The following is a 10,154-nucleotide window of genomic DNA, read 5'->3' as shown; positions in this document are numbered from 1 at the left end:
GTTCTCGCGCTGTAGTGAAAACACTGCTAATACCACAATTCAACGAAAGGCCCTTTAAAATTGTTGTAAAAGGTGTCCCTATAAGTACTCCCCTTGAAGAGGTCGAAGAAGACCTTACTAACTTAAATTTTAAAGGTCAGAAAATTTAATCAATTAAAAAGATCATCCGACCAATCTCCCTTGCCAATTTTTCAAATACATATAGAAAAAACAGATAATATTGATGATATTTATTATATCACTGAACTTTGCTGCGTGCAGGTAACATTAGAACCATTTAGAGTCAGGGACAAACCCCAGTAATGCTACAACTGCCAAGGATGGAATCATAGTACAGCAAACTGCCATGTAAAAACTAAATGCGTTAAATGTGCTGGCCCTCATGCTACTAAGGATTGCACCAAAAAGTACGAGGAACCAACAAAGTGTGTGAACTGTGGCGGTCCACACACTGCAAATTATTCAATATGCCCCAGAGCCCCCAAAAAGATTAATAAGCAAACAGTCAAAAGTAATGAGACCAATAATAAGCCTAAACAGTTTTCCGCCAGCCCCGAAATCAGCTACACTAATGCTGTCACTGGCAGCGATAGAAACCCTAGAGAGACCAGATCCAGGTCAAGAGAAAATAACCATAAAGGACTAAATGAAGAACAAAATACTAAAGCTCTAGATCAAATTTCAGAATTAGTAAGGTTCGTTAAAAACCTAGAAAAAATCTTTAGCCAATACTTAAAAACAATCACCGATAACATCGAAAATCCCTTAAACCAACTTTTCACAATAATGAACCATTTTTTTTCAGACAAAATAATAAAGGAAATAAAACTAACAACGATCATGCAGCAAAATCTTAGAAATAATCTCTCAATATGCCACTGTAATGCCGGTGGCATCAGACCAAAAGTGAACAACTTAAAAAATTTTTGCCAAAATATATTCCTAATATCATATTAATACAAGAAACTAAACTAAAAATCAACGATCCCGTAAAAATTACGCGTTTTATTATACCCCCGAAAGAACTGCAAAAGAAGCAATATGGCGGTACCGGAATATTTATTAAAAATTTTATTTCCCATAGACGAATAACCCTACCCCCTCCCCCTTAGGCAATGCGAAGTCACCACAATAGAAATCAATATTAATAATAATAACTACCTCGTTGCCTCTATCCCAACACAGATATTACCTTCACTTTAGATATTGAAAATATACTAAGCTTAAACAGTAACCTCTTAATTGCCGGTGATTTCAACTAAAAACACAGGGACTGGAACTGCCCAGCAGCCAATAAAAACTGAAAAAGACTACAGGACTTCATTAAAAAAGCAAAACTGGAATGAATATACCCCGATACCCATTTCAAAATTCAATCAAAAGCCATCAACGAATTATCATCCGATCATAAACGTGTAATCTTTATTTTTGACTTTAATCTCCCTCCGAAGCATAAAAAAAAAAAAACTCATTACGGATTGGGATAGTTATCAAGAAATTCTAACTAAAACCGAAATATATCTCAACCCCATTAACACAACAGACGAGATTGATAAAAAAATAGAAAATTGCACAACCGCGATCAAAAACACCCACCATAAAGCTTTAAAAGAAGTAAAAAGCGCAAAAAATATTTTAATACCAAAATATATCTTAAATATTATTAAAAATAGAAATAAAGCACGAAAAATCTGGCAAAGAACCCGGCACCCAGAAGACAGGAAGCGCTTCAAAGAAATGAACAATAAACTCAAGATAGAGGTAAACAATTTCCATCAAGAAAAATGGGAGGAATTCATAAAAACCCTGAACCCAGAAAACGGTTCTATCTGGAGAGCAGTAAATACCTTCAAAAGTTATTACCCCCACTAACAGATGGAAAACAAAACAATAAAATCATCTACTCAACCCAAGATAAAGTCAATTTAATAGCAAATAGCCTAAAAACTCAATTAATTAATAATAGAGAAGGGTCACAAGCAATCAACTCAATAGTTCAAAAAACAAATAAACTCATAGATAACTCTCTCACTAATCAACCACCTGATAACATATTGGCCAGCGAAATAATCGCAGCTATTAAAAAATTTCCGGGTAAAGACGCAATAAATAATAATATGATTAAAAAAATTACCGATCAACTTTATTTTTCTTATCACGCATATCATTAAAGAAATGTTCAAATTATGCTACTTCCTTAACAGCTGGAAAATTGCAGAAGTAAGACCCTCTACCCAAACCCAGAAAAGACCATTCAAAAGCAATTAATTATAGACCCATAAGTCTTTTATCATCCATCAGCAAAATAGCAGAAGAAACTATTCTGAATAAAATAAGAAGACACTGCATTAATAATAATATAATTACCCCCCCCCCCAAACAATTTGGCTTTCAACCTAAATTATCTACGACTCATCAACTAGTTAGAATCACAGAATTCATACACAATGGTTAGATTTAGAAAAAGCATTCGATAAAGTCTGGATAGAAGGATTAATACATAAACTGTACAAACAAAACTTCTCCAAATCATTAATCAAACTTATCTAACTGACAGAAAATATTTCGTAAAAATCAATAATTCCCTATGAAATATCAATAGAATAAGCAGTGGCTGGCCACAAGGCAGCAAACTCGGTTCAGCACTCTTTTTACTGTACATCAACGATATCCCCCAAAAATTCAGACGCAATTCAAGAGCTATTTGCAGACGATACTGCCATATTGGCACAAGATTATAACAAAAAATCAATTATTAATGCTCTCAATTCCTATCTAATAGACATCACAGAATGGAAACTCTCAATAAATATACTGTTTGTCTACGATAGGTACTCTGACCGCCACTAAGTCTGCGACAGTCTGGTGCTATGGAAACAAGAAGAGGGCATTTTAGGGAGGGTAGCTTCGATGACAGCTTGTATGGGAAGTATACCAGATTGGCAGACTCAGCCATCAGTAGGAGACTTATTTAATCTGATTCAATAACTTTTTTAAGATTCATATGGATATTTCTTTCTTACTTGAAATGATTCTCTTTACTCAATCGGTTGTTACTTTTTAAATACAAAGGAAAAAAAGTGAACAAAATCTGACATTAAGGGTAGTACATGTTTTTTTTTTTTTAATTTTACGATATTTATTATGAATGTTCATTGATTGTTAGATGGTTTAATTTCTAAACTTGCACATTTTTTAAAGCAGTTAATTTCTTTTATTACTTGAATTTTCTGGAAAAAGTGAAGTGCTTAAACTTATTAACTCTGATTTTAAAAGGAGATAAAACTTTTGCTGAAAATAGAAATAGTTCACGTTATCTGTGCCGAAAAAATATTAAATATCTTTGTTTTTATTATTTAATTTTTAATTTTTTAACTGAAAGCAAGTTACCGCAAATAGGATGAAATCTAAAACTATCAACGATGATTTTTATCAGCCCCCATCAAACCATCTGAAATTATCTAAGTTTTTTTGTTCCTTAAATTACGTTTTCTTACTTGTATTTTAATGTAACCTGTATAGTTTTTCTCACTATTTATTAAAAAAAAAACTAATTCTAACAGTTTTTTATTAGCAAATTTATTTTTTTATTTTTTTCTTAATAACTAATTTACTATGCATGATAAATTTATAGATGAATTATTAATTAATAAAACATTGAGCTTGCTTTGAGCAATTTTATACAATTTCCATACATATCCTATTTATCAATCATTACATAGAAATAAAAATTTTAATTTGTCATTGAGTAAAAATTTTAATAGCTGTTACACCCAAAATTTATTATCCAAATTTTTACATTTTTTGTTGTTTTTTGAAAAGTATATATTACACAAAACAATAGCCCAAAACGATTTTAATTTAATTTATTTTACAAGGTGTTAACAATTAAATTTTAAAGCACTTTTTAATTAAGAAATAAATATCTAAGGATAAAATAAATGGATTTTAAAAAATTGTATCTCATTTTACGCGGAAGTTCTTGATAAAATAGTTATAAATAAAATATATTCTTCCAGTTCCAAGTTTGAACTCAAAAAATTATGTAAATAAATTATAAATAACTAATTATTCATAATATTATTCACCTAAAATTATAAATTTATCATTTAATATAATGTTTGTTATTTTGTAAAACTTTAGTTGAGATTTTAAAATTCCCTCCAAATCAACTGATCCAATCAATCCCTCCAAATACAGCGCGATTGAGTGATCAGCGGAGTGGAGTGGCAGAGCGCGCAGCGGTGCAGCGTTTCGCGAAAATAGCTATAACTTTTTATGGAATTATGATCCATTTTTTTTGAAAAGCTATTTTGTTCAGAGTAAAATTTACTTTAAAATGGGTTTTGTTTGAACTTTGTACGACATTAACGACATTTTTGTTTTTCATTTTACAACTTAATTTTGCATAAAAATTAAATTTTTTAAGCATTTGTTTTATTATAATTATTTTATCAACAACTTCCATTATTTCCGCGTAAAATGAGATAAATTTTTTTAAAATCCATTCATTCTATCCTTAGATATTTATTTTTTAATCAAAAAGAGCTTTGAAATTTAATTGTTAATATCTTGCAAAATAAATTAAATTAAAAAAAAATCGTTTTGGGCTATTGTTTTGTTTTATATATACTTTTTAAAAAACAACAAAAAATGTAAAAATTATGATATCAAATTTTGGGTGTTTACCGCTATTAAAATTTTGACTCTTTTAAAAAAGAGAAAATCGAACGATCTAAACGATGTTACAGGTGCGAATACTTTTTCGCTTTACTCTAGAGCTAACACAATGGACCGAAGAAAGAGGTCTCATTTTTTCTAGCCAAAACCAGTCTTAAAGAGGGACCCGCACCCCTACTTGAAATAATCATACCTTATTACCATAGTCACCGCCACCCCTCCAGACGAATGTCTGTCAGAATACCTATCGTAGACAAACAGTAGATAAAACGCAAGCAATCATGTTTTCGAAAAGCACGCTCCCCCCCTGACCGAATTATTCTAGATAATGCAAAAATTCCTTGCAGAGATAATGTCACCCATCTCGGCATAGCGCTAGACAAAAGATTAACGTTTAAAAATCACGCATCAAATATTTCTAAAAACTTTTAAAGGATTAGAGCAGAGGTCACTAAAGTGGTCTATATAGACCCCAAGGGGTCTATGTAACAATCGCGGGGGTCGATCTGAGCTGAATGGGAGTCGATCCGAATCGGAAGGGTCGATTGGGGGGATCTTAGAAAAAACAGTTCTTAATACGCGAATCACACATACCTGATTGAGTATGTAAAATTTGTGAATTTTTTTATTATTGACTAAATATCAGTTTCTTTATAGAACATAAATTAATAAACGTATATTATTCGGGTGAAACAAGTATTTACGTACCAGTGGCACAAACTCTGCACTTCTGGTTTATAAGTCAATGTGCGCTTGTCCAAATGTCACGTGTGACGAGCATTGACGTTACAAACGCAAATATTATACGCAGTTTCAGTTATCTTCGCAAACTGTGTTGAATATTTGCAGTGTCTTTATTAAAACTTTTATATATATACAGGTCATCTTCAAAAATTGAGCGACGATTTTAAACTGCGCTTTGTTGATTTGGAAAACATTGACATCCCTGATTGGATTATTGCGCCATTTTCTGCTCAAATTGAAAACGTGGACATCAACCTGCAAGATGAGCTAGCTGAAAGACGATTTTTAAAAATTTAACAATAAGCAAGTTTTGGACAAATATAAATACATATAATGCAAAAATATGTAAAACTTTACGAAATATCTAAGCCATTTATGCTAGCATTTCCAAGTTCCTATAGTTGAAGACGGTTTCAGTCACGTAAATTCAATCTTAACTAAGTACAGAAATAAATTAAATGTGGAGTTTTGAGGGAATTTAAGATTAAAATTGACCAATTTTGAACACAATATAACGAACTTTGCAAAAAAACACCATGCACACCCATCTCATTGATCAAGAAGCAATAAATCTGTAGTTACTTTACTTATTTTTTCATAAAACTATTGTTACGCAATGTGCTATTACTTTAATAAATGTTTAAAATCATAAAATAAATCTACAAACACAGTATCTAATAGAGTTTTATTTTAATTAACAAAAAATTACTTTTATGGGGATCGATGGAGATTNGTGCAGATTTAACTATATGTATACATATTAAATAAGTTAGTTACATAATTTATTCCTATTTAATAGTTAAAAACTAAAGCTTATGAGAATTAGCAGCAATAATCAGAAAATCTTAAGCAAACAAAGTTTACAATAACTACAAATTTAATCATCAGGTATAATTTAATAAACAGACATTAGTATTGATAAATACAATCTAATTATAGATTAAAAATTCATTTCTGATCGTTTTTAAACAATGCATGCCTTTCCATAACTAAAGAAAAAAATTAGATGTAGGTTAAGAATATGTAACAAATTCATGAAACAAGAGTTAAAAATAGTACTGACGCGTAAATTTTTATGCATCAAAATTAAAGATAACCATTTTGAAACTTCTTTTATAGCATTTAATGCACTTAACTCGTAAAATCTACTGAATACCCCGTATAATGAAAACTACATAAATTAGGAATATGTCCCTTAGAAGCGCTATATAAATTTATTTATTTCAATAATTAACGAAAAATCTTGCCGTCTTAAATTCACATAGGAAATGCCATTGAAATGGTTCGTTCGACAAAATGTTTGGAACGCGTTTGGAAGGAGGCGGGGTGAAATACGTCATCACTGTCCCTGTCTATTGTCAGCTACGGATGCTCAATTTACGGTGGTCTCAATAAGAATCTCAATTTTACGGAACAAAAAAAAATCAAAAAAAGTCTTGTTTTTTTCTTTTCTTTATTTTTATTCCCTTTCATTATAACGGACTTTAATTAAAATCTCCTGAATGTAAAAGACATCTGTACACCGGATGGAAGCACCATACGGCGCCAACATATTAAAAAGAAACACCTGAACAACTTGCAATTCCACCAATAGAGGTCAGCACGATACAGATCACGCTCACTTTTCCAAAGGAAAGAACGCTTGAAGATATAAAACATTTCTCTTGAGCTCTCAAAAGAGAAATTATCTTCAAATTTCTTCAACAATTTTATGTATCAATCTTTTTTGAATATGAGATATAATTTAATAATCGAATAACAATATATTTCTTTCAAATAAAAAAGAACTAGCCTGAATTTGAGCAGCATCCTATAGTCAAATCAATTATCAAGTTTTGACTTATTAGATGTCGAATAATTTTGAGCGCCAGATGCAAAAATGTGAATTCAGAAAAATAGATGCAAAGACAAAACTTAGAAAAAATAACTTTAAACAAAAATGAGAATTTGCTGACGTTTCAAACTAATAAAATGGGTGCGGTATTTTTTGATTTCAGGAGTTGAGTTTCAGAATTTTTGCTGTAACTTTTGAAGATCTTTGATTATTTTCTTATGCTTGATATCAAATTGTGCAGAATTACACTGGTCATAACATATATTTATAATAAAAAATTTTGTTAGGAAAAACCATCTAGACCTCGTAATATATTTGCATATTTGTAATCTCGAACAATCTGATTTGTAATCGAAAATTTTTGAACTGTAGTGTCAGCGCTTACCAACATCGTCGCTTGTAAATAATAATTATTTTAAATTTTTTGGTAAAATTTATCAGCATTGGTTTTTATTTGCTTGTTCTGGAAATTGACATTACAATTTCCATAAAGCATGTTCTTGTTTGAAAATGAAACAAACTGTATAAAACTGAAATGTCCTAAGCTTGAATAATAGTATGCATACTAGTGATTTGATTAATTAATATAAAAGACAATTAGGAAACTGTTGTTATGGATTATGTAAGAATAAAAAATACTTTTTTGAAAAAAAGAATACTATTCTTTTCAAAACATATTAAGTATTGTTGGCAAGATTTCTAGGAGTCAGGACCAATTTTAAACTATAGGTTAAGATTTTAGGCGAATGAGATATACAGATCCGGATCTAAGTGAACACGTTTTAAATTTTTATATCATATGCTTGCTTTATTTTTAGAATGAGATTATAATTAAAATTTTCAGAATTTTATCTATGAAAATGTCTTAGATTTAGTTAATTAAATATTATAATGTAAATACATTTTTTTCATTAGTTACCATTGGCATAATTTACAAATATCCTATTGCTATTGTTTTATTTAGTTATTTAAAATTAACAAAAATCAAATATTTATCAGGTAATCCATCTAATTTCTATGGAGGGACATACCTCCTTATTATGTTGCACCACTGATAGTTACCGTTTTTTCTTTTTTTTTTTTGCTAAGCTTACTAATAATGCTAGCAGACATTTTATTTAAGGACAATAAGTAACATTAATGCGTGAGAAGGCAAAAAAGCAAGAGCGAGAGTAAGTAATAACATTTAACCAAGTTAAACATATGTATTGTTCACCGGACATGCCCAGTGCTAGACCCCGTCTACACGTATGACAAAAAGTTTGATGGGTTTTCTAGGGACATCCGGAACATTCTCTGAGATGTTTCATGATCTTCACAAATTTCATCTCTAATTATATTGCTACAAGGGATTTGTTAATTACTTATTTTTGATGACTAGGAGTGAAGTGCTTACTTAAAACAATAAAATCCTCTTAATTTTTTTAAATAAATTAGACGAAAAGAAGAAAAAAAAATAACAATTACATTTGGAAAAAAATCATATTCGAAATAAAAGTTAAATTTAGGAAAAGAAGAAATTTTGGAAAAAAATTTCTTCAAATAGCACATAAACAAGAATAAAATGTAAGGGTGCACATAAACAAAGAATGTCATTTCTGAACACATGTTCCTTCACGGTTCCACGTGAAAATACATGTAGGTCAGTGCATCCATCCAAAGATATGTAGGGTGGTATCCACCCCACACACAAGCACTGCCTCCTTGGAATGCATTGTTTCACAGATGTTTGATGGGTTATATCTGGTACCCGGTTTTCTCCAAATCAAACAACACTTAATACCGCTTTGGAAGCTAAGCCTGACTCACCTGTGGAAAGAACAGCTATCCAGTTGACATGTTATTTGGTTCATCTCAAACATTCCCTTGCATGGTGGGACTAGAGTGGCACGCAAATGGATGGTCGCGTAGCAAACAAATTTCGTTCGTGAAACCTAGGCAGAGAACGTTGACGCCGATCTTCCGGTGGTTACTGGGATCAGCCGACTCAGTTGATTGATTGTAGGGTTTAGTGGCACAAGATCCAAATGAGGACATGCTGCGTCAAACATTAAGGTAAAACAAGTTGAATAAGTTGGTTAAGAAATGATTGGATTAAATAATCAAGTTTATACTTAAATTTCTATATCTAAACTCATGTTTGTGAAAATTGCAACACCATGAAGGAATCGTCATAATTAAATAAATTTAATACACAGTCGAGTGGTAGTGGTACAAATAAATGATTAAACATTCAAATCAAACAAATAATAACAAGAGATCAAAATCAGTATTTTGTGTAGCCTTCACGCGCCGCAATAAGTGCGGCTACACGACGTGACATGGAATCAAGCAAATTTTGAATGTCTGTCTGAGGAAGAGCATTCCATATTGTTTGTATGTAGTTCGTCTGTAGAAGCAACAGGACGAGGATCACGAGCGAGACGCCGACCAACTAAATCCCACACATGTTCAATCGGAGACATATCCGGGGAATACGCCGGCCAGGGAAGAAGTTGTACCTGTCGCGATGCAAGGAAGGTTTGAACAGTCCATGCAATGTGAGGGCGGGCATTGCTTGTTGAAATACAGCACCTGGCAAGGCTTTAAGGAAGGGAGCAGCTTGGGGCGCTGTAGAACTTCACTGATGTACCGTTTGCTGTTCAGATTGCCTACAATTAATAGCAATTGAGATCGTCCATGATATGCTATGGCACCCCAGATCATAACTTTGGGTGTTCGCCCACTGTGGCGTTCGATAACGCACTCCGGAAGGTGGCGTTCACCGGCATAGAGTCTGACACGAATGCGGCCATCATGGTACCGCAAATTGAAGCGAGATTCGTCGGAAAACACGACACGCTGCCAATCAGCACGCCAGTCCCTACGCTGGTTGGCCCATTGCAGGTGGCGATGG

The sequence above is a fragment of the Parasteatoda tepidariorum genome, chromosome 10 (genome assembly GCF_043381705.1).
Source record: "Parasteatoda tepidariorum isolate YZ-2023 chromosome 10, CAS_Ptep_4.0, whole genome shotgun sequence".
Taxonomy (NCBI): domain Eukaryota; kingdom Metazoa; phylum Arthropoda; class Arachnida; order Araneae; family Theridiidae; genus Parasteatoda; species Parasteatoda tepidariorum.
The sequence above is the reverse complement of the archived record's forward strand: the minus strand, read 5'-3'. Positions refer to the sequence as shown.